Source organism: Ambystoma mexicanum, chromosome 8 (assembly GCF_040938575.1).
Source record: "Ambystoma mexicanum isolate Mex_15411 chromosome 8, UKY_AmexF1_1, whole genome shotgun sequence".
NCBI classification, from domain to species: domain Eukaryota; kingdom Metazoa; phylum Chordata; class Amphibia; order Caudata; family Ambystomatidae; genus Ambystoma; species Ambystoma mexicanum.
Genome location: NC_090929.1, coordinates 657094293 through 657118357, shown reverse-complemented (window position 1 = coordinate 657118357; position 24065 = coordinate 657094293). Strand labels below are relative to the sequence as shown.

The 24065-nt window shown below is 45.4% G+C and overlaps 1 protein-coding gene across 2 annotated transcripts in view; it reads left to right on the top strand.

Annotated features, from left to right (window-relative positions):
- Positions 1–24065, top strand: part of CAMTA1 (calmodulin binding transcription activator 1) — a 3643069-nt gene that overhangs the window by 1257362 nt on the left and 2361642 nt on the right. The window lies entirely within an intron of this gene.

The following is a 24065-nucleotide window of genomic DNA, read 5'->3' as shown; positions in this document are numbered from 1 at the left end:
ATCTGCTGCCAGTCTTGCTATTCATTTGGACTCTTAACTTTCTATAATCACGTTTCTTCCCTGGATCACTCCTGTCGTTTCCATTAATTCATCGCGAGCCTTATTTTGGTTTGGGCCATAAAAGCGAAAAAAGTACATTACTATTAAATACAAATTCAAAATGATCTCAATGCTTGAATTCATTAACATCAAGAGCTGGTTACACACACTACACTAACAATACATATTTCATACACAGATGCCATTCGACCGCGAAGAACTTCTTATGATAGCGCGAGTTGGCATGATAAATCACAAAATCATTACAATATCCTTGCACATAAGCAAAGTGCATTTCTGCTGATTTTTCCACACTTCATTATACAGACCATATCATTAATTTGCTGGAACGTAACAATTGGGGACATTTCCCCACTTGTCCCACTGGGATGGATCAAGACAGCACAGAAATATTACTACCAATGTTAACTCAGCCCCTCTTCTACTCCATGGTAATTGGCCACAGAGTGAACTGGCAAGCTTTCTTTCGAGGTGCAGCATAAGGTCAATGCTTCTGATGTTATAGACCTCACTTGAAACAAAGTTTCTCGATATTATTTTCTAAGGTCTAAATAGTATGGACAGATGAACAAAAAGTGAACCAGACATTTATTTATTTATTGTTCGCTTGTTGTTTCAAAGCGCCCAAAGGGCCACAGGAAGGGTACAGAGGACGATAGACAGCAATCATTTTAATACAAGAAAATATAAGAATTGACAAACAATGGGGAGCGGAGGACGAACCTACTATACCTTGTGAGTGTTCAGAACGTGCAAGTGCAGAATGCAAAGTGCAAAGGATGTGGTGCTCGTGCGAGAGCAGCAGGTGAAGTGCTATAGAAAAAAGTAAGTGCAAGCCTCCAGGTTGACCTTTCAACTTGGGTCTGGCATGCTGGGAAACTATTCACGACACTACTGCTCCATTTATGGCACAGAAATGCTTCTGGGGAAGTGAACGGTAGAGATTGATGTAGAGAGCTCTCATTGGCTTAAGGCGTACATTGTCCAAATAGCCCTCATAGCCACACTCTTGTTTCACGGCCCAATAATTACTCAGCTGAGTTGGCTGCCTTATTGTCCTCATTACCTCAGTTTTTACTTTGGCAAGATAAGCATTTTTGACAAGTTGCTTGGAATTTCCATCGATGCATTCGGGCGTATTCCAATAATCACTCCACCCTATGCTTAAACGCTCCTTTTTCATGAGTAAAAACCAGGGGAGCGATTTTTCACCATCTTGAGCCATGAAGTCCGCCGGGGGTTCTATATATCTAAACAATGCAGCAGATGGCCAAACCCTTACCCAGAAGAGCACTGGCTTGGACTTGCCTAGAGGGTCTATTCTTGCTAGATTCGTCTCCAGATAAACTGGCTGATTAGGTGTGCAAGTGGGCAGTCCCCGGATACTCTTCAGGAACTTGTTCTTTAAGACAGAACATAAAGGGCAGCTGCTTATACCCCATAAATCAGCTCCATACAAGGATGCCTGCCTTGCCTGGAGCTTGTATGCTTCTATTGTAAGAGCTGGCACCCCACTGCCTAATTCTCTAGCAAATCTAGCCAGAGCCCGACTGTGTCAAGCTAACGTTACCCCCGATCTTTCGACTTGCACATTCCATTTGCAATCATCAGGTACTCTTGTACCCAAATGATCATATGTATACAAAGAAAAATCCACAAAAACAGCTTCCCGCCTTCACACGTATTAGGTTTGATAGCTTACAATAGGTCGCCAGAACAATGTCACGAAATGTATTAGACAGAGACGTATTAAATTCACATCTTTTAATCAATATATACAAAACGTACAATCATTAAAAATAAATCACATTAAAAAACATAAGCAGTGGCCTCGTTGGGCTAGAATGAAGGAGCCCATAGTTAACCAGATGGATTCTACTTATCACAGCGTATTTGTGAGGTTTGTAGGGACGTGAGTTAAACATCTAAATCAACTGGTTAAGATGTATATGTTTCCCTATCGTCCCTACTAACCTGTGTTATTTGTCCTCTTCCGCAAAGCCCCTGAGAAAAGAGGACCCTTGTACTCTATACTATATACCCCCCAAATAATCATAGCAACCCACCTGCTCAACTGGTTGACGATTCAATATAAGGCACCCCTCTGGCTTTCTTTTCGCCCTGGGCCCCCTAAACACCAGAGCCTTTGTTTTAGATATGTTGATTGGTCAAACCATTAACCAAGCAAAACTCTTCAAAGACCTTGAACTGCCGCCTAAGCCCCACTGGGGAGAGTGAAAGTAGTACTGCAACATCTGCAAATAACATTATTGGAAGTCTGTCATTGGCCAAGGTGGAGAGGCGGGGGGTCAGACAGGTAATGAATGACAATATTAAGAAAAAGACAAAATAACTTTGGGGGCAGCACGCAACCCTGGTGTACACCCATCTGTATATCAATCGTTCTAGTTGTGCTCCCATCAGCGTTCCACCAAAAATCTTTCCCCCCTGCATCCAGCAAAGAAATTGAACGATAATTGCTAGGGTTGTGCCTCCCACCATTTATAAATAGGGACAATCTCTGCCCTTGTCCAGGATGGGGGGAATTGATTAGATCTTAATGCAGCGTTGAAGAGTCTTGTGAGACACGGTACCCAAAACACTGGCTCCCCTTGATAGAAGTCGACTGGGACCTTGTCTGGGACTGCTGTTTTCAACTTCATAATATTCATAAAATATGTCCACATTTTTGGCCACTAAAAGTCTTAGTTAGTTTTTCCTACAACTTGGCTTCTGTTCCATTGTTCTTGTTGACCAACACTGCCTACACTATTTCCCCATCTCAGTCTATTTTATTTCTTCTATTCATCTTCTCTGTTTTCTCCCTCTGTGTTCTCTCCTTCTCTCACTGCTCTTCACTGGCTCTATTTTCCCATCCTTCCCCAGTTTTGTTACTTATGCATTGTTCGTTTGGGTTATTAGGTGGTGCTTTAAGCACTGCCTAAAAATTGAAACGATTGCCAAGGGAAGTGAAGATAGGTGGAATGTGAGGAGGGACACGCTGACATTTTTTAAATGTAAGCCTCTGGGCTGTGACCAGCGCCATGTGGCTCTTTGTTTCTGGAGTGGTTGGCTTTCGTGCTCAGTCCTATTTAAAAAAAAACAGGGGGTTCCACGAGTGTACTACTTTGAGCAGTGACCCTAAATAAGAAAGAATGGGAATAACAAAAAATGTGTCTTGCTGAAATTCTATACATTAATTGCTAGACTCATTAAAGGTTTATTTGAGTCACACTTCAGGGGGTTAGTGACTGATTTAGTCTGTTGTTAAACACCTCAACCCAGCCTTTCATCCTTCTGAGGTCGGTAAATGAGTACCAACACAGGTTGTGTGGTATTGTGTGTATATTTGTTATATATAAAACGCTTAAGCGTGTTATATAATAACACATCATTATCATTTGGCCTTGGACGTCTGCTTGCAGTCACAATACTTTGGTAATATGGGCCTATACACAGAGATATTAACGATGCCTATGATGATCCATTCTTGTATGAAATCTGTATCACATTATAGTGATATCGTAACCATATTTTTCGTGGTGTACTTAGGAACATTGCTTTGTGATGCCACTTCCTGTTTTGTCAAGGGGTGAAAGGTTACGTTCCATCGCTTCCTGTGGTGTTACTTTGGGGTGGAGTCAAATTGCATCACTTCTTGTGATGTCATCAGATGTCAAGGGTCATGTGATGTCACTTCCGCAGGCATTTTGGTGAAATGACATTACAGGCAATGCTGTGGCCAAAAACATCTAGCCAGAGCACTGCTCGTCCCCCAGATCCAGGGGCATACATGGCTGTCCCAGATCCTGTGCCTCAACAAGCAGACTGCTTTCAGAAAATTAGGCAGGTTGTTCGGTGTGCTGCCCTTTAAACCACACAGAAATCTACCAACCAGATCTGAAGCTGCATTATAGCACGCACGAGTAACCAGCTCTTCATGGAGATTTCAGAAGTCTCAGCACCGGAAACTGCCAAGGCCTCACATACAGTGCTGCATTTGTCCAAACTGATATATATATGTCCTACAATTTAAACAAATCTCTTTATTAGGGTGAATATTGTGACCTATCAAAAGAGAAACATCCATTATTCCCTTAAAAGGGGTTCTTACTTAATCACCATATGATACGATTAACATTTCAAATTGTGGACATTATGATGTTCCCATAATGCTCTTGGCTTTAATGCAAATCACCAGGATTGGGTTCTATGAAGAGATACTCTGTTGAGCAACATGGCCGGGGCCCAGCCCCTTGGTCCTACCTCCTCCTTCCCACAGCCCCACCCTTCCAAAGAGGTGACAGTTCCCCCGTAAACTTTTCCCATTTCCAGCACAGCTGTGCAGTGCCTGTTGCTTAAATAACTAACACAAAACGCCTACAAAATAGTATTGAGGACCACTGTGGCAAAAGGCCCTTAACACACAACAGAATATGATCAAACAGTCTATCGGATGTATATATATATATATGTATGTATATATATATATATATATATATATATATATATATATATATATATATATATATATAGATGGTTGCTTTAGTTTAGTTCCTTTCTTCAGCTTGGGTTGTGTCACGTGCTACAATGCAATTATCCACATTTCCAGTTTGGGAAACTGATCTGCTGGTGGCAGAGCGCGGATGTGTTTGTGGTGGGCTCTCGTGCACTGATTGGCGTGTATGAGAACCAACCAATGTGACTAGCTGTGCTGGCCCTTAGTTTGAACGCGTAATGATATCATTGTCTCCAGAAACCCTCCCCTTCCAGTAATAGCCCTCCATCGTGCAGCACACTAACGATTGATGACCAATGATCAATGGCCGGCATTGGGAGCGCAGGGTGCTAGAATGCATCACGCTTTCAGCGCTCTGCAATCATCATAAACCTTGTTTGCCACAGCCTGAGCCTGAGACAGGTCACTGAAATATAGTTTATGGAAAGAATATGAGCTTAGCCCTATGAAAGAGATCATACAAGGGCAGATGGCCATAAATAACCCTGTATTACTGGTGGCAGAGCATCACAATGTGGTGGCACCGCGACTCAAGTGCGACCAGAAGCCATGCATGTGGGGTTCAGAACAGGTCTCTAAGAAGATTTAGGGATTCAGAACAAAATGGAGTCCAGGAAATAAATATAAGATCAAAAGGGTAAATAATTCCATTCGGAATGCGTCAGTCTAACATGATCAATCACCAAATGATTTTAAGTCAACCCCCCATTTACATTTTTAAAAGGATCAGAGGGCCACTGCTCTGTTTAGATCTTTTAAGACACATCGTAACATTCACAAGAGATAAAATAGCCATTCACAGCCGGGGAAGGGAGCTCAGCCAATCAGGTGACTGGAAAATAGGGGCGAGAACCGCCTACTTTTTCAAGCCAACTCAGGCCCTTCCCAGGGTGGCACCATCTTGATTGTGGGTCAGCAACAGGGAGCCTCTCCCTGTTGCAGGGGTGTTGCTAGGTCTGGAAAAGATCCGGGGCTATGCTAATTGTGGGACTGTAGGGACTGGGGGCTAGCTAGCCTTTTTGGTTGTAACCCCTGAGCTTCTATCCGGGGCTACAACCAAAAGAGCTGGGGCTATAGCCCCCTCAGCCCCCCCAGCAACGCCTCCCCATGTCCCCAATCTTTCCCCCACCCCATAGATAGCACCCCTTTCCCCACCCCCTCCCTAGCTCCCTACTTACCTGCTGGACCGGAGCTTTGTGCTCTGGGCTCGGTACTCCTCACGCCCGCGACCTCCATGGAAATAGAAAAGGGCGCCATCTTGTTGTTTGTTTTTTATACAGGTGATTGGGCTCATGCAATATGCCTGGAGCCAACTCCCTAGGAAAAAAATAAAGAAGACACTATTCACACCCGGACGAACCCTGTGTGTGAATAGCAACAGCCCCGCTCATGGTGGGTGTCCTCACTAATGCCCTTGCTTTATCCGGCCTACCATGGCTCGGGTTGATGAGGCGTTTACCGCCCCTGTATGCTCCCCTGAGAGGGGATGATTTCTACAATCTTTCAAAACTTATTAAAAGTTAATCAAAAAGCTACTCATACATTTCACAGCAATTATGCACTGTTAGAGACTTATGCAATTGCTATGCATGCCATTAAAACCCCATGTACATTCTCGGGGTATTTCATATAGGTCAGCAATGATCTAGCAAAAACACGTTGACTCAGTTTCAACTGTTTTGTTCGGGCTAGTCCTTCTTCGGGGCATACAGCAATTGCCTAAATCAAGTGCAGAAAATGCAGCATATGAAGAACATACTCACTCATAATCTTCCAATCGCACTGGTTCCTTGACTGAACACTTAATTCCTGTGCAAATTCTTTTTGCTGGTCAGGTGGCTTGGCAGCTGGTACAGAATGAGTGCGTGAATGAATTACTAATTGTGTATGTCACTAAATATGCTTAGAGTTAGGTGATACGTTGCCAGTGGACTGCCAGGGAGAGCCATGGCATTGCATGTTTGGAGAATGGTTGTACTGAGAGGCTGAGTGCAGATGAAGAGACATGCTTATCTTCTTGCCGGTGATTGCCACAAGGAAAGCGTTTGCTCCACTGAAGTGAGGTATGATATGACAGGTTACTTATAATACACTTAATACCCAGAGGTTTCTAAGCGCGGACCCGGGGATCGATCCTGTGTTACTCCATGTCGTCTTGCTTCCAAGATGAGCAGGTTGCCCCTGAGCTATCCTCCCGACACCTTAACCTGAAATGTGTCTTATGTCCCCTCTCTCTCTCCCCCAAACCTGAGACAGCAATGTTCTTGCTCTCAATTAGACATACACTATTGTCCAATAGAAAACCCAGAAAGATATTATAAAACCCACAGATTGCTATACATCTGCAGAGCAACTAGAACCACCGTGGAGCTCTGATGAGAGGCTGCATAATGCTTTATAATGATTTGTAACCACTGTAGTCCTTAAAGATGAACTGCTCAGAAAGGTCTGTCTTTCTTGCTCCCTGCACATTAATGCGAATGGTTTGATCTGAATTAGGTCCAGCAACTTAAAGGGATGGTCTAGTAAAAAATGTTATTTAAAAAATAGATAGGCAACATAAAAAAAAAAATACTAGCATTCTCCGTTTTAAAACTTCCTATGTAAAATTTTGAGCTATTCAAGCTCAAAATTCGCAAATGCAAGCACATGGGCGCAGCCATTTTGTGAAATGGAGGCCCTCCTGTGCTGGCTTTTGCTTTTGCGGCACTAATGAAGGAAAAGCCAGCCAGCTGTAGTAAACAAAGGCTACCACTGGGTGGCTTTCCCTTCATTAGTGCTGTAGGCAGAGGACGGGGACCGGAGACCAGAGCAGGAAAGCTGCAGCTGAATCTCGGTAAGTGCTATTTATTTTTTTTACAAAAAATAAGCACTAGCTGCGTTTTTTTTTCTAAGTTTTCCGGGCTGGAGGAGCCCGGAAAACTTAGAAATAAAACCGCAGCTTTAAAAACGTTGTATTTATGTTTGCGGTCGCTTTTGAAGTGACCGCAAACATATATACAACGTTATTGTGTTGGAAAACGCTGCGGTTTTTCTTTCCAAGTTTCTCAGGCTCCTCCGGCTCGGAGGAGCCTGAGAAACTTGGAAAGAAAAACCGCAGCGTTTTCCAACACAACCGCGTGTGTTTCTGCCTGCTGTGGCTATCACTTTGGGTCTCCGGTGCTCCCAGGGGAGCACCGGAGACCCAAAGTGAAAGCTACAGCAGGCAGAAACACACGCAGTTATGTTTAAATGCCGCGTAGTGTTTCTACCTGCAGCTGATTTCCCATTTGGGGCACTCGGGCTCCCCGTGGGGAGCCCGAGAGACCCAAATGGGAAATGCTAAATGCTGCGTTGTCTGTCTGAATCTGCTTTACCATTTGGGGCTCTCGGGAGCCCGAGAGTCCCAAATGGAAAAGCAGATTCAGGCAGAAACAACGCGGTTGTGTTGGAAAACGCTGCGGTTTTTCTTTTCAAGTTTCTCAGGCTCCTCCGAGCCGGAGGAGCCTGAGAAACTTGGAAAGAAAAACCGCAGCGTTTTCCAACACAATAACGTTGTATTTATGTTTGCGGTCGCTTCAAAAGCGGCCACAAACATAAATACAATGTTTTTAAAGCTGCAGTTTTATTTCTAAGTTTTCCGGGCTCCTCCAGCCCGGAAAACGTAGAAAAAAAAACGCAGCTAGTGCTTATTTTTTGTAAAAAAAATAAATAGCACTTACCGAGATTCAGCTGCAGCTTTCCTGCTCTGGTCTCCGGTCCCCGTCCTCCGCCTACAGCACTAATGAAGGGAAAGCCACCCAGCGGTAGCCTTTGTTTACTACAGCTGGCTGGCTTTTCCTTCATTAGTGCCGCAAAAGCAAAAGCCAGCACAGGAGGGCCTCCATTTCACAAAATGGCTGCGCCCATGTGCTTGCTTTTGCGAATTTTGAGCTTGAATAGCTCAAAATTTTACATAGGAAGTTTTAAAAGGGAGAATGTTGCGTATCTATTTTTTAAATAAACATTTTTACTAGACCATCCCTTAACAATTTAGAAGGTATGTTCCACCAGTTTTTCTGTATCTGTGATTTGCAAGAATTTGTGGCTTCGTGTGTAAAATGTTACAGTACTTGGTGCTTGTACAGCACACATCTGCCACTGCTATGATCTTGATGCACTCCATATCCTATTAACTTCCCAATTTCAGAGAAGATATGATGTACCCTCACAAGAGTTTACGAATGATGACTGGTGTGGGACCCTGCAAATGTTTTCGAGGTTTGGGTGACATTATGGTCAACATGCAGCTTGTACTATAAGTACACCTGAAAGTCAGACTGTGCAAGCCTCCGTGTCTCTCAGAACCTACAGGTCTTTTTTACTTTTGTTGCTGGAATTCCTTCCTTCTCAGCACCCTGCTGATTTTGTGCCGGGTTCAGCATGGCTTTTGCAATAAGGTGAATTTGCCTTGTTCTCGGACGGACATCCATTTTTTTTTACAAAACTAAGGTCCTCAACCTGAAAATATAGATGTACTCAGTAATAGATGGTCACACTCTCTTTGCTCGGTATTGACAGGTGCTACTAGCTGTCATACTGGCATATATGGCCCAGACACTTCGCCAAATTTGTTTCAGGATATGGTGAAAGGAGGTGTTCCAACTTGTTAATCACTTGATCGTTTTGTTGTTCAGTTACACTGATGAAAGGAGGTGCTCCAACTTGTAAATAACTTTTGCTGTTCAGTTACACTGATGAAAGTAGGTGCTCCAACTTGTAAATAACTTGATTGTTTTGTTGTTCAATTGCACTGATGCTTGTAGTTAGTAACATTTTGTCCAGAATTGTTTGATGATCAACATGTATCTCACGACAAACCTTCTTGACACATTAATTCCTCTATGGCGAAGGAAATAGAATGTACATTTAACAGAAGTGCAAATATCTGGATTTGATACCTTATGTTAGACTAACTTAAAATATTAAGCCGAGTTTCCATAATGCCTTGGCTGAGTCTTCTACGTCAATCGGTGCCCACAGGATGAAATGAGGAACAAAAAACATATGGCCACATTACAAGTTTGGCTGTATTTCGTCTGTAAATCCACCAAAATACTGCAAAGTGATAGTACCGCTATCGCCGCTTGGCCCCACGGATTTATCGCAGAATTTCAAGTGTTGGTAGGGCGGTATATGCCCCCATTTTTGATGTCCCTAGGACTCCATGGGGATTTCGGTGGAATTACCACAGGTGGTAATTCTGCCGATTTTGCTGATTTTTAGCAGTCAGGGGGTGGATTTCCCCCCAGCTTTTTGCTGGAGCAAAATCCTCCACCTCACCATCAAACGTGTAACATGGTGGTGCGGTAATGGGGTGGCAACATAATTACCGCCGCATCACTGCCATTTCTTTTACACCGCACCACCATACTTGCAGTGAGGCCCATGGTGTTGGACATTTCATTTAAATGGAAAAAAGGAGAGCATGTTCACGTTGCTCTCCATTGTCTGCAGGAAGTGTATGCATCAGATGTCCTCTGACAGATGCCCCATCGATATAGGGCAATCAACTGGAAGCAGGACAGCCACCTAGCAACGTATCCCAAGGGAAGACTGACCCTTTCCTTGCCTATCTTTCCCATGGGGAGACCTAACTATGTGCAGGTGCGGCGTGAACAAGCACTTGCCAGGCATTTATTTAAAATGACCTATATGGCTGGCAGCTGAACCCGTAGTGACTGACCGCCTTCGACGCTGTAGTGCAGCCCTCTTGCAGGCGGCCATTCTCTATGCAAATGGCGCGCAGCTGAATCTCAGAAGTGGCTCTGCCAAGCCATAAAGCAAACTGCTTTGAAAGCAATGCATCAGTAATTCTTATCACCTGGCATCTGGAGCGCCGGTGATAGCCGACTTTCCATCGAGAACCTGGCATCTCCTGACTTCGAATGGCGCTCGGGTTTTGCCGTCCAAAGCCAATTTCAGCTCTCGGAGCTGCTTGCCTATGCGGAGAGCGAGCCAGGCGCGGCAAATCACCCCGGTTCAAACATTCCCTGCTTTCAAACAGAGCCCAGAAAACACACCCCTGCAGTTAGAGTTTGCTCTTTCAATTCGGCACCGTGTCCGAAATGCTTGCCCCGCCAAGAGACTACAGCCGGGTAATTTGGCCCAAGTTGGGTCAATTATACGTACAAAGGGTATTTAGAAAGACCTGAGTTTTCTATTGTTGTACGCTGCTGGTCTTTCAATACTAGGTGAATGTACACAATAATGCTTATGATTGAAATATGGCCAAAAGAATTCCTCAGCCAGCTGGAACCTTCCACGTCATGCTTCCCCTCCCCCCACCTAGCCCCTGCTCTTTCTCCTCTTCGGCAGCCATATTTTCTTACTACTTCTCCTTCAATAGTTCCGGAATCAGTGTTGCCAACTCCTCAGTAAGCAAAGTAGCTATTGGCTCCCCTAAAAGTCGCCAGAAGTAGCTAAGTGACATCATTGGCTAATTTGCATAATTGCCTACTCTTGCCCCCTACGGTTTTTGCTTTTGCTGTGGCCCCTCCCTTTTTAACTATTTCGTTTCGGTGCATCCCCTTAACCACACCCCTGTGTCTTCTCTGCCTCCAAGCTACCTGCCGCACAGTCGACTTAACATCTTGGCGGAAGAACACTCCTTGCGTAAACTCATGCATACATTGTTATCATTAACAGTTAACACCTACCTTTTAGGTTCACGGTGTGTTTTTGCATTACTCCGGGTCAGGAAACTGACGAATGACAACACTTTTTTCTATTGGTTTGGAAACTTGCATAAATGAAGCAAGTCTCCAAACCAACAGAAAAAAATTGCTATATTTCTCGCTAGCTGCTTTTCTAACAAAAAGTCACTACGTGGCCCTTTCTTTCTCGCTAAATATAGCTAGAAAGTCACCAAGTTGGTAACACTGTCCGGAATTAGTGATTCACTGACCTTCCTCCTCTCATACTTACGGACTGCCTCTCATTTCGCGCCTGTTGAATTGATACTCCTTTTCTGGTCTACTGACCTTTCCTGTGCTCTGCCCTCTGGCTAGGTTGACCAGATTCAAAAAGTAAAAAACTGGGACAGGGCAACTAACAGAAAGGTAGGACTAACGCTTGACAGTGGCTGTCCAGGCACTACGCTTCAGTAGTGGTTGGAGGAGGAGGTTTAAGTGTCAAAGTTGGAATAAACACATATTATAATTGATTTATCACAAACGACTAATATCTTAATTCATGAAATGCAGCATTTCTTATGTGTGAGAATGTGCATTCCTGCCTGCCAGCTTTGAAGACCTACTACCAAAAGCCAGGACCAGTGTGTTTTCCAATGGAAAAATAATCCTGAGAAAGGGAGACAGAGCACCCAATTCTGCGACAGTCCAGGCAAAACCGGGACGTCTGGTCACCCTACCCCTGACCTTTTTGTACCCCACACTTTTTGGGATCTGGCAGCCCTAGCCTGCTTAACCCTGTCAATCTCTTGCAGGCCCTAAGGCTGTGCTCAGCATGCTTCAAGAAGGCCACAGTTTTACCTAAAGTGAAAGAAAAAATGTGTCCCAACCACCCTGCTGACTGTTGACCCGTCTCCCTTCTCTCTTACTGCTAGAAGGTTCTTGAGCGTGTCGTTTTCAAAGGTAGCACCACATACTGTGAACAAACACTGCGATCGGCACCAAAGAAGATGTCACATCAGCCATGCTTCAGAAATGGCACTCACACACATCTCTAACTTCCTCATCGGGACACTCTTTTCCTACATCCTCATCCTCCTCAGTGTCTCTGCTGCCTTTGACAGTATGGACCATCCTACTCTGTCCCTGAACCTTTCAAACATTGTCCTTTAGGGCAAAGCCCTTGTTTGGATTACCTCTTAGCCTTTGATTGGTCATTCTCGATCTCCTGGCCCAATGCCACATCCACTGAAGCCCTCCTTCCAGATTGCGTCCCTCAACGATTCATCCTTGCCTCCATCCTATGTACACTCTACTTGTCCTCCCTCAGTAAACGCACTTTCTCCTTTGGCTTGTCATATCATCTTTTTATGCATGACACTATCATATGGATCTCATGACCCTAATTCACCCCTAAACTATATGCTCACATCACCCTGAATCTCTGTTACATTTGCCACGTCACGGTGCTGCGATGTTTGACGCTGAACTCCTCTAATACGATAGATATTTTCTTCTCAGCCAACTCCCACTCTTTAATTTTACATGTCCTTCTATCCAGATCGCCTCACTCCATGCCCCAAGGCTCACAACAAATGGGGCTACTCTTTCAGTAATATCAAACATCAACAATTCAGCACATCATTGCCCCAATTGCCAGGCTCAGCAGCCTTATCGTCCTTGAAACATGTGACCCTACTGTACCAATCTAGAGAAGCAGATGTACATGTCACTCACGGAGCCCACCTCCCTCACTGCTGTCATATCGGAAGAGCAGCAAGAAAGCACTGTGTATGACACCTGGTATCATCACAATACTGCATCAAAGATATGAAAGACGTTATGCGCTCAGACAACCATATCGAATGTACCCTCAGACCGATGTGGTAGAAGGAAGTCTACAGACACCACTGGACTTAGAACTATAAATAAAGTCTGACACGTGTAAAGTGACGTCATGAAGAGAAGAGACGAGGACACACTGAAACGATCTATGGATACTTAAAGAATGAGGATGTGACTGAAGAAACAAAGGGAACATATATGCGAATATGAAAGAAATCATACATGCTGAGAAGAAAAGTGAGAAGAAATGCAGTAGATGTATATATGCAGAAATGCAAGGTAGATGAGATATAGAGAAGCTTGCTAAATGTACGAAATATAACACAGGTAAAGCAGTCATGTTGAGAAAATGGACATCGGTTTCGTATAATAGCAAGCGAGAAGCCTGAAGCAGAAAGCCCAAGGTTTCAGAGCTGACAAGCACTGGAATACAAACTCGTGCAAGAACAAAGAATATTTGTTTAGCTCAGGATCAAGGATGTCAGAGGAAGAAGCAACTGCAAGGTACAAGAGGAGTCAAAAAGGATAGGCCATGTAGGCAGGACATATTTCTCTTAGATTAAGTAAAGGAGTGAACATTTGCGAGTGCCAAGTTTTGGTCGATTAAAGATGCAGAAAGCATATGTAAGATGGAGCAACCAAGTCTCCGGAGGCCGAGGAGAGTAATTGCACCTAATATAATTGAATCAAATAGCACTAAATATAAGGGCAGAATGGACAAATCATGGTCTCCTCACACGTGGTGCAAGACCAGAAAACAAGACCTATTCATAAGGTTCCAGACGACGATAGCAATGTACCTTTACTCCCTTTAAAGTCAGCAAGGCCAACTACAAAGAACAATCCTTGGCTTTGGGCCTAACTGATGAGAGATTGTAGGCTCATTGGCCTAGTGGGCTGTTGTCTGAGGTTTTTCCGCACACCTGGGTTTCAATTTGCTTACCTGCTGCTAAGGAGCCGAATGTCCAAGGTTGGAGGAGAGTGCCAACCAATCATGAGGGCCTATGTTATGGTGGACTATCCATTGGTGTGGAAGCCAATCCACTGCTGTTATTCTGCCATTATCTGTATTATACGTAGTTAGAGGTAGTTCAAGGCGTGCCTACAGATAAGGGGCAGCCAATGATGATGCTAACCTCTAAAAGAACTATAGGTATATATGTTCCCTTAACCAATCCCTCCACCCAATAGTTTTTTACTCTTTGCCAAGTAGAATGACATCATAGCAGATGTACATCGAGGTATAGAGCCTGTCGTGTAATGGAAATGCTCTGAGAGTGTGTGAGCTGCAATTTGTTTTGCTCGCCAGGTTTCCCTACTTTATTGAGTGGATAATAAAGTAGTTTGTTGCCATATTCTTTGAGTCTGTCCAGTTAGCTGGGCCTAAGATCATTTTTTGGATAATCCCATTCAGCACATGGAATGCTCCAGGTGCTACTGCACAACTACACCTGCTAATACTCTGATCTCTGAGCCAATCGATAGAAGACAGCACTACTGCTTCGGCCTCCTAATGGGACACGCCTTCTACTTAATTGCCCCTCTTTATAAAGCACTGAACATTTCCACCGACACTCGCTACAAACTCAGACAATGCACTTCCGCACAACGGCCCGGGTGGGATAACACTCCATGCAAAATCGTTCCTTTGTGAAATTGGTTCTTCCAGTTTACCAATAAATAAACCTTTCAGCCAGCCCACGCCATCTCCCACTAGTCCCCTCCATCCCATGCCCTCAGAAGCTCTCTATGGCTATCCTCAGTGCTCTGTTTATCATTTATGCTCCTTCATCCGCCTGGCTTCCTAACAGTGGAACTGCTTACCCCTGCTCTCAAGTGCACTCCCACAGTGCTGGTATGCAAAGGCAGCCCAAGTCTCTACCTTTAATTAGTTTTGGCTATAAATTGGCACTTGCGCCACCTGAAAGCTGAAACTATTGCATTAGAATAAAGGTAGGGAGAAGTGGCATATGAGAAGGGACACAGAGCTTGCACATGGTGTTTGGCTATTTGCCAGCCCATTGACTGCAGATGGCTATGCTAATCCCTATAGCCATTCCCACCCAGTTCCTTCCCACTCTGCTCAAATGACCTACTCATGGGAACTCGTTCACCTTGCTTTAATCAAGTCATACCATCAAACTTTGCATTCAAAGTACCCGCCAGGGTTTTTCAAAGCAGTCTTCTGAAAGTGAATGACTTAATTGGAGCTACAAACGTACAACTGGTGTAATCAAAATGTCAACCAGATCTGGCTTCAGCTACTGGATTTATAAGCAGCATACATGCCCTTCACTAAATTCCTTTTAAAAACAAGCTTTGGCAAAGCCAACAGTCTTGGCTTGTGCGTACGTATTAGGCAAGCGACATTCCCATGCCTACACAAAAGCACAAACTGTTGGCATTGCCAATGCTTGCCTACTGCTGCTGCCACTGTGGGACGGGCAAGGGCCTCGTTCTTCCTCCTGGGTCCACCTTCATCCCAACTCCTCACCCATCAACAGCTGATTGCACGCAGTTGTTTATTTTTGCGTATACTGTGTTAAGTGTATGGCTTTCTACATACTGTACATATGTATTTATTTATAGTACTTTATTCCGAAGCTGTGAACATGCATCATACACACCGCTGCATGATGTGAAATGATGATCGCTACAAACAGAGCAGTGCAAAGAAGTAAACACAAACCCGAGAAATACGAAAAGAAGAAGGAAACATTGTAACAGTGAACTGTCCTTGGATGGTAAGGGAACAAGTGCCAAAGTTAAGCTACCCAACCCTCACCAGTAGATGGAAAAAAGGTGAGGTTGAGTAGATCTTCCTCGTAGACTCCGGGTTAGGAGGAAGACGGCCAAAGTGTTTGTGTCAGGGAGAGGTGCTTGTGGAAGGTGGAGGAGGTTGTGGAAGGTGGAGGAGGTTGTGGAAGGTGGAGGTGCTTGTGGCAGGGAGAGATGGTTGTGGAAGCTGATGGAGGTTGTGGAAGGTGGAGGTGCTTCTGGCAGGGAGAGGTGGTTGTGGGAGGTGGAGGTCGTAGTGGCAGGGAGTGGTAGTTGTGGAAGGTGGAGGTACTTGTGGAAGGTGAAGGAGGTTCTGGATGGTGGAGGTGGTTGTGGCAGGGAGAGGCGGTTGTGGAAGCTGGAGGTGGTTGTGGAAGGCGGAGGACCGAAGGAGAGCTTGACACAGCTGAAGGTCCAAGCCCACGCCACGTGTCCATGCCAATACTGCATACACACAAAGTTCTCCAGGCGCACCTCTGTGCACACTAGAATGGATTCCCCATGTCCTTGTATTTTCTATTGATCCCACGTGGGTAGACGACACGGCACAGGAGGGATAAGGCGTGTCCGTTACCCACATCAGCACTGGAAATACAGGATCAGAGGACGAGAGACCAGTATCCTAGTAGGGAGCCTCCAGACATACTAGCTTTAAGATGATAATGGTGTCAGACAGGGAGTAGAGGCAGGTGGCTGCTCCACCATGTAGCCACTACTGTTACCACGTCTACCATCGGCACAGCCCTGCTTCACTCAGGGATTGCAGTCCTATTCTGCTCCAAAGGTCTGGCACGACACAGGCTTGCGGCTCCATGATGGTCCGCAGCTGCTCCGCCACGCCCTTGCTTCCACCCATATCATTGTCAGCAGCATCAGTGCAGCCAGCAGGCTCCGCCTTCTGCCGTCCGTGCTCTCTACATGTCTGTGCAGCCCCCATTTAATGCTACAAGGAACCCGTCCACTCCCTTCACCACCAGGCCCGTGCATCCTAAACTTCTCCAATGTGCCAATCATGTAAACCACTAGCCAATGAGACTGCTCCACACACCCTACAACCTATTGCAATGTTCTTGGCCCAAAATTCCTAGACAAATACATAAACAAAATAGAAATCAATGGCTACAATGCAGATTCTGTTCTAGTTTTTTTTGTACACACCTTTAGCCACTAAACAATGTGGTAAAAAGTCATTGTGCCCCCCCTCTCATTGTATTTGCAAGTAAAGACAAGCACCCCGTCCACTATGTGGCAGCGTGCAATCCTTACACGAATAACCAAGCTATGCAAGGGCGCGCAGGTGCATCAAGGACGCCACAATGCGTTACTCGCAATGCATTGTGGGTCACAAATATGGATGCCTTTCCGTTATTGTGACGCCTAGAGAACACTATCAGCAAGACCTTACCGTGAGCAAAGACACGTCAAGGAAGGCACACATGCCTCTACAACCGCCACTGCCTGAATCGTCTCCTCAAGGTTATTATTATTTCACATTAATTAAAATTTGATAAATGGCTCCACCACTTTGGATCTCTTGTTCATACAATAAGCTACACAGGAAAGTGTATTGAACACCTGTTGTTTTATTGTCCTTTTATTACCCTATTAGGACTGTGCTCAGTGACTCCGAACAAAAAGAATTTGAACATTGGTCCAGAACGCTTAGTTATGCCTCCTGTTTAATGTGCCCGGCTTTTAATATATGCCATTTAATAGGACTCTAAAACAGCCCTTGTTTGAAGGCTTCCCATGGTCGCGTTCAGTTTCCTTCTCTAGGGCTCCCGAGCTGCAAAGTTTTTGCAGGAGCACCTCTGCTTTGCAGAGAGATGGAAGGCACTACAGCCATTTCTGTGTGTCATTGAGAAATATTCTCTAGTGCGCATTGGCAGTCGGAGATCATTATGGACCTCCTTTCAGCCAATCAGAGGGTTTGGAGGGCAGCCAATAACTACTGGTATTGACTGTGTTCCGAACATTCTGACTTTGAAAACAGACAGGGAAATAATGTATTGTTCAGTGCACATTCAATGTAATGCCCCAAAGAAAGAAGAAAAAAAAACATGTGAGAATGGGTCCACTTTATTATAAAGATCGGTTTACTTTTACGTTGCAACTAATGAATAATTACGTTAGACCATTCAACGAGGGTTTCTATTAACCCCTTAAGTTCCAGGCTATTATTCAAGTGGAAACGCTTGACTTATGAAGACAACTTTAGAATTTAAATACTATAACATGAAGCCACTTTTAATTTACTAACTCTGTTTCTCTATTTACTCTACTCACTATTAAAGTAACGCTTTTTGACTTCACCAAAACTTGAAAACATGCCCAACTACTACCACTGTGGACTAATAGCATACAGACCTGTAGTGGGGTCATTACTGCTTAGGATAAAGACCCTGCCACAATTTATTGACCAACGCATATTGACCCCTCCTGTGGTCTGTAATGCTATAGTATTAATGGCCCTGAAGCTGGGTAAGAGGAACCTTTTAAGGGCACCCTTGCAATGACCACAGGCTCCACTGGTGGATTTCTTAAGCCGCAGAAGATAAGCAGCATGGTTATCACCATGGTTGGGCCAGATTTCACAGTTGTTCAGGCCCGTGGGAAGCAATGGTAAATCACCACCACCATGATGTTGGCCTACCATCTTTAGAAACACTGCCAGTAATCCAGAGGAAGGCTAACACCACCTCTTCTGGCTGCCCTAGGTTCCAGCTGCAGGATTCATTCCCGTATGCGGATGTGGGAGTTTGAAGCTACTGTCCAAAATCCTAGACAATGGTCTGAAGCCAGTGGCTCTCCAGATGTTTTAGACTAAGACTCCCTTCATCCCTCCCCATTCATCATGCTGGTTAGGACTGATGGCAGATGGGAGTGGTAATCCAAAACATGGAGCCACAATTAAGACTATCTCATGGATTATCCTATTTGTGGGCATGCTGCAGCACCCTTGTGGGATCTATTTTGGCAGGGCGTTCTGGCATTTATGGGACATGGGGCTTTGATAAATTGTACCAGGAAATGTGTAGTAACGAAGACCTCTGGTACTCAAGGTAAGTTCTTAGGGTCGTTATTGTCCTTATCCTGTAGTCCATTATCAAGACACGGGGATGGTAGGGGACACAAGAACACAAGGGAAACACCGGGTTCACCCCCACACCCATCTTCTCAGCTCACAGCTTGCTCTCTCACTAACTGTCACCCAGTAGAACACTCCAACACCAACATTCCACATCTCATGACATCACACACACACAGCTGCTCTATAAGTCAGAATACTACACCTCTCCCTCCCTAGGGAAACACAAAAGAATGACTAAGGTAACGTGACCAGCACCCAACCCTAAACATCCAAACACAGCAACATGTACCAGAAATTCCGAACACAGCGGCCGCCTATGCCCAGAACCCCTGGCAACTTCAATTAATGGGAACCACACAAAAGGAAACCATTCTCAGGCCAAACCGGACCAAGTAGAAATTGCCAATGGCACACAAACTCCACAACACAACTAACCAAATCCCTCAGTTCACACCCTCGAGGCCTAAAAACAATAAACAGGACACTTACGCCTGTCCTGAGCTGCCCCTCAGGACCTAGGGCTGCCACCCCTAGCCACACTATTGTTAGATAACACTAACACAACTACCTAACCAAACTTACCCTCCTACGCACTTAACACCTTCCACTCCGGTCTGCCACCCCAGAGTATCAGAGCTGCCCCTCTGAGCACAAACCAACCGCCCCCTAAATGGAGCAACAACAAATGCCCAACAGCAACCGAGGGAACCACGCAGCACAGCCCTGACCGCAGTAAAAAGAAGAACCGCATCCACAATACTGCTCCACCACCACAAAACCGTTGGCCATTTCCTCTTTCTAAAATTACACCATTTCTAAACACACCAGTAAGACAACCTGATTTACCAAACTTGGAATCAGGAGGTAAACTGGCAAAGTTAAAAACCCCAACCTATAGTGACCTACCTCGGCCCTTAGACCAAGCACTATGGACGACATGAAAATTCAACACAACTCAGGCATAGCGACCAGACTGAAGTTAAAACAAACGCTATGAAACACACTGCAGCCAAACAACTGCCCCGAGAACAACACCCACGCCAAAAGTGACCTACCCTGGTAACCATCAGGCACTAATGACCACAACACCCACGCCAATAGTGACCTACCCTGATAACACATCAGGCACTAATGACCACAACACCAATGCCAATAGTGACCTACCCTGATTACACATCAGGCACTAATGACCATAACACCACACCATAACCACTACATTAACTCCAACCACACACTCAGGAATAATGCACAACTGGGATCAAGAACACCATAACGACCTACCCTGGGGCCAAACCAGGCACTATGAAACCACATATAACATTGCCCTGAGATACACCACGAAACAGTGTCCTACCCCGGCACTAGACCAGGCACTACAAACAGAACACGGAATGAAAACAGGCACACCGAGCACTCTACACACACACATGGGAAATCAATACAACCCATGACCAAAACACCATAGCGACCTACCCCAGTATCAAAACCGGGCACCATGGGAAACAACAACTCCTACAGTCAAATAGCTCAACATGCACTCTCACACCCAGACATAGCGACCTACCCTGGCACAACTGGTGCCAGGCACTAAGAACTCAATGAAGTCTGATAACTGGCGACCACACGTACTAAACCCAGTGCAGTCATATATACGCTACCCCACACATGCACCATTAATGTACTTGCACCAGTACACTCCACTCCACACACAAACGCACACAACCATAAACAAGCATAAAACAAATATGACATTACTTAATTCATGTTAAATTAGGTGCATACAATTTTTGAAAAGTCACCCAAAAACTCTGAGCAATTCCATTCATCCACCGATGTATCCGGGATGGCACGATGCACGCCAACTGGAATAAAGAAGGTCAAATCCCAGCTAAAAGAAAGTCAAGTTTCATGAGTAGCTTAGCGTTCGACCCTTAAAATCAACACTTCCATAGGAGAAAGTCAGAGTTCCTCCATAACGAACACAATAGGCAATGCACATTACAGCATAAATACTTGCCAAAACTCCCAACTGCCCCTCCCCATTCCAAGGGACCAGAGGGTGGGAATCCCCAAATCTAACCCCTAACCCGGGGCGCTACACTCCACCAAAGGCCACAACGTAACACACTCTTTGGCACAAGACAACGGCCTCCAAAAACACACCCCTATACCACTCCAGGGGACTTAACCTGGGAACGCAGTGTACTTATCCCTACGAAATGGGCCACAACATAAACTACCAGAACTCACTCAGCCACACATACGGCCCATACACTGACCTGACCGGAGGACCCACAGCAGAACCCCAAACCTGGCAAGATCAGCAAATATAGCCCAGTCCGGAGAAAAACACATGTTGAGATCCTTCGGCTGGCTCAAAAATGCTGAGGTGATAGCATACAGTAGATGCTCTGATAATCCGCTCCTAAGATACACCCCCTCTCCGGCGCATTGCTCGCAAGCTCACGCAGAATCCATGTGTAAACATCCAGGAGATGAAGGACTGGCGTCACGCAGGAATGAACGTTCCCTGTGCACGTGACATGCAAAAGACGCCACTGGCAGTTGTTACGTCACCAGATGGCAACAAAATACCGTACAGTCAACATCCGTAGGAATAGGAAATGCTCGTAGGCACTTCCACGCACCCTTCCACCGGCACACGAATGCTGTGGCACAAACAACGAACAGCCAGGGATACTTGGGTCAGTCCAGGGCGTGTATCTCTCTGACGAAAGGTGCTGAGCTCCCAGCACTGCTCTACCGCGCACAGACCCCTGCACGCAGAGCGGAGTCCTTCCAAAGCTGCCGACACTGACAGAAAGCGAGAACGCTTTCCCAGCTGGGCGCATGTCGGGGGTCTCCTCCGATGAACACAGACAATGCAGGCAATAACAAAACGGAACCTTCCAACTTCGCAGTACTCGCCCATTCCGATGTAGGGACTGGCAGATGCTCAGGGCTGCCCATGCAGTCGGCGCTCTTCTGCGGCAGCAACCATTACTCAGCCCAACCCAACTAAGGGCAGGGGAGGACCGCACAAACTCCAAGGCACCTGCTTCAACCAGGATGCCTCTCATAGCACTTGAAGGACACGAAGCATACACAGCGGGCCAATGCAACACAGACCCGCCTAAAGTCCAACACTACCTCTCTAACACAGCAAGGCAATCATGGTACAGGCCTCACAGGGGCAACGCTTACAGCGGTGGGCCAACTCAAAACAGACCCACCTGGGTGTTGGGGGACATCATGGAGGCGGTGTTCCAGGAGTGCTGCACCCTCCCGACCCCCCCAGCAGCGCCATCGGGAAGGCAATCCACCTACCATCCCATCCTCATCGCCAGTGTAGTAACGAAGACCTCTGGTATTCAAGGTAAGTTCTTAGGGTCTTTATTGTCCTTGTCCTGTACTCCCTCAACAAGCCAGAGACAATAACAAGGATCATTATATTGGAGTGAGCATGAAGTGTGTTAGAAAGCCATGACGACAATATAGCATACCTCTACATAAAGGAAGTGTCCACATTAGCAAGTTTGTTCCAGATGTCAGGAGCCAACATTATGGGAGCAATGGTGCTGAGGGACAAAGACTCCAGGGATATAGAATCTGCTCTCGTCAATTAAGAATGGAGGGCCATGTCTGTGATCAGAGCAGCAAATCAGGCAAAGATGAGTGAGCACGTTGCTAAAGGTGAATTGAGAGCCAGTGTAACTTTGCTGTCAATGCTGCCGTATGAGTTTGGAAAGAAGCAGCACAGGCAAGAGGAGCTGCTGAATTATGAATGCTTTGCACTCTAACGAGAAGAACCTCCTGGAGACGCATGTAGAAAGTGAGCTCCTGGAGTCCAGAAGCAAGGACACACAAGAGCAGACACAAAGAATGTTCTCAAGTGGACGTACAAAAAGGGAAGAACCTTTCTGAGCATCTGAATGGAGAAGATAGTAGCATGTGTCTATCTGAGGAACCAGTGGTAGGTCACCATAGAAATCAAATCCCAGGTTACACAGAGCAGTAAAGGGGATAGGGACAGGCGCTTGCAGTTATCCAAAAATGAGGGCCGCATAAAGTATAGTTTTCACCCACAATCATCACCTCCATTCGACAGATGTTGAGTTTTAGATGAGTGCTCACCATCCAGTCATCAATGGCAAGCATCACGTAAATACAATAGGAGGCACTATCCAGATTCCTGTCCAAAAGAAGAAGTATTTGGGTATCATCTGCATAAGAGCACAAATGAAAGCTCAGACCATGAATGAGGTGGACAAGAGTGCAGTGGTAAACATTCAATAGGAACAGGGAGAGGGCATAGGCCAAAGTTACCCTCCAAATCAAGAGTTGAGGAGTGGAGGCAAAGGTACTCTGAAGAACTGACCGAGAGCAAGTAATGAGCAAGTACCGATTCCAGATTAATTCTGTATCAGCGATCCCTGCACTGGCCAGACACTGTAACAGAATGGAGTGTTTCACAGTATCAAAGGCCATTGATAGGTCGAGGATAATCAGGTCGGCGACACTGACATATTCAGAGACAAGGCGGTGATCGTCATGTCAGCAACCACATTTCCCCTTAAAGGGTGAAAGACAGCTTTGTAGGGATCTAGAGAATTGTTTCATTTAGGAAGTCCTGTAATATTGGGGTTACTGCAGGATCAAGGTGCTTTGAAACAGAAGGAAACAGGGAGGCAGGCCAGAATTTGCAGTGATAGGGTGATCGAGAGAGGTCTTCTTTAAAAGTGAATCTAATACATCAGTCTTCAATGTTGAGGGGAAAGGCCTTCCTGGAGAGATGCATTGAGCAGATCAGACAGGGGAGCAATTAGAGCATCTACATAGGATGATAGAATTTTCGCTGGGATAAGATCCAAAGCGGATCCTGATTTAAGTTGGGACTAAAGTAGCTTATTCTTTTCGACTGCCAGGAGCAGAAAGATGGATCATCTAGTGCTCCAAGGAAAAGCAATGGAGAAGGTATTGGGAGACATTGCAAAATCGCAATGATTATGATGGGCAAGATGTTTGGAAATAATGTCAAAGATGGAACTCATTTTATTGTCAAGGATAAACAAAGCAATATCTAGCAGCCCATACGCGGGAGCCGAATTAAATGTCAAGGCCT